The 2,364-nt window shown below is 44.8% G+C and overlaps 1 pseudogene; it reads right to left on the reverse strand.

The window, feature by feature from the left end:
* On the reverse strand, positions 1-480 carry LOC101583935 (annotated as a pseudogene).
* Between the last annotated feature and the right edge of the window lie 1,884 nt (positions 481-2,364).

Genomic DNA, 2,364 nt, shown 5'->3' on the forward strand with positions numbered 1-2,364 from the left:
TCGTTTCTGGAAGATGTTTCCACGTCCCATTCCATGTCCTCTTCCTCTTGCAGCCACTTGAGCCTTCAGAATAGCAGCTTTTCCTCGGCCAGCTCCTGAGCCCTGGTTTTTATTTTTCATGCTCTTTAACATGGGCGCATTTTTCAGCATGTCAGGCAAAATCAGAAAGCGGATCTTGCTGCCACGGATGTATACCTGCTCTAGCTGTGCCACTCGACCCTCTCTGTATGTGACTGTGATGTTGGACATCTGGCAATTCATGTTGTCCTCCGCTTCAATGAGCTTCCCCCAATATACTTCACCAGTGTTTGTCTCACACGTCACAATGTGGCCCTCAGCCTCATGCAGGACTTTAATCGGCACACCAATAGACATCTTGACAGGGAGAGAGTTCAGTTGTGGTCTTCTAGTCCTCCTTCTCCTCCTCTTCGGCGCTGGTAGGTAACAGAAGAGATATGATGGGGAAGGCGTGCGAAGACGAATGGCAAAATAAATCCTTTTTTTTTTTTTTGGCAGAACCGGGGATTGAACTCAGACCCTTGCGCTTGCTAGGGAAGCGCTTATTCCACTGAGCCATCTCCCCAGCCCCCCCGAGTTATCTTATTTGTGAAATGAATGTGATGATGACTTTCAATGTTGTTACAAAACTCAAGTGTGACAATGTAAAATAGAAAACTTCAATAGAAACATCAGTTGTGGTACAGCTGATAAAACATACCAAGGAATCACTTTAAACAGTATCTCCTCTTGTCCCTTGAATTGAAAAGATAACAGCAATAGTGCTAAGGCAGATTTTCTTGATTATGTGGTTGCTTATCAGCCCTGTATCACTCATTCTTCAAGGCTCATTCTCCCCAAGTCTGAGGAGCTAGCCAAAGGAACTGGGCATGGTGATGCATGCCTGGGGAAGCTGAAAATAGGAGGATCACTATGAGCCTGGGCTCTGTAGTGAGACCCTGTACCAAATACATAAAAATAAAATAAAATAAAAAGGGCTGGGGATGTAGCTTAACACTAGAACATTTGTCTACTGTGCTCAAGTCCTCGCTTCAATCTCTAATACCTTAAAATAACAACATGAACAACAGCCACAACCCCCTCAAAATGCAAATAAACAAACTACAGAACAAACACCCCTAACAAAACAACCTAACAAGCAACCTAACAAAAAGGTTTCTTGAAGTAAGTGGCATATAAATTGAGCCCTTGAGCAGGGCATTGTGACGCATGCCTGTTGTCATCCCAGTACTTGGGAAGCTGAGACAGGGGGATCTTTGGAGTTCAAGGCCAGCCTGGGCTACATAGTGAGATCCTGCCTCAAAATAAATAAATAAATAAATAAACCTTTGAAAATGACAATTTCTTCCAATGGAAGATAACAGAATGAGAAAGTATAGGATGTGCTATGTTCAATAATAGGTAGGAACGAAGGCCTTTACTGAGCATATACTACAATGCTTGGGTTCGAGAATGGAGCTCTTACTGAGTCAGACAGATGTAACAGCTATTAGGAGAATGATGACTTCATAAAGTGGAGAAGAACAGTTAGAAAGGAATGTGGAACTCTGATCTGGGGAGAGAGAAGAGACTTTGCAAAGAAGATGGTACTCACATTGGGTCTGGAGAGGGGTGGGTGTTTGCTAGGTGGGCTAAGGGAGAAGTTAGTAGTGCTGCAGGCACCAGAGAAGGCCTTAGTGTGTGTTTTATTTTGTTTCATGTTGGGGTTCCAGGACAGGGTCTCTGCACACACCCTACCACTGAGTCACACTCCTCAGCCACCCTCAGGGTTGTTACTGAACAAGGTAAGCATGGTAGGCAGCAGCAAAGACAATATTCCTTCTTCTTCCTAAATAGATTTTGGATCTGAGAGGAAATGACTTAAAATCCTATTTTTTTTACTATTAGGTGGAAGGAGTTTGGAACCAAACTAGTACTTGGATACCTAATCTGGCTATCTAATCAGCTCTATGACGTTAGGTAAGATAGTTATTTTTGCCTCACTTTCCTCATTTGTATAACTTCTGTTTTGGTTTGGTTATTCACACAAACCAAAAATAAAGCGTCGGATACAGAACCTGGAGTATTGAAGCACTATTATTCTTTAGCATCATTATCTTCGTTTAATTCTCCCATGTAATTTCTCTTCTACTTCAGAAACGGAAGCTCAGAGCAGATGTAAGTAAATCACACTTAACTTTCAATTCCCTGGGCAATCTGAAGCCACCTCCGCAGCCCGTCCGCTGTCAGGTCTCATCCACACCGGGCTTCCCAGCCGGCCGCGGGGCGGGCCCTGTTCCCGCGGCGCAGATCCGGCGCCAGGGTTTGCGGGTCGCCGCGGCCACCTCGGGCCGGGGGCGGGGCCAG

Source organism: Octodon degus, unplaced genomic scaffold (assembly GCF_000260255.1).
Source record: "Octodon degus isolate 3935 unplaced genomic scaffold, OctDeg1.0 scaffold00107, whole genome shotgun sequence".
Lineage (NCBI taxonomy): Eukaryota > Metazoa > Chordata > Mammalia > Rodentia > Octodontidae > Octodon > Octodon degus.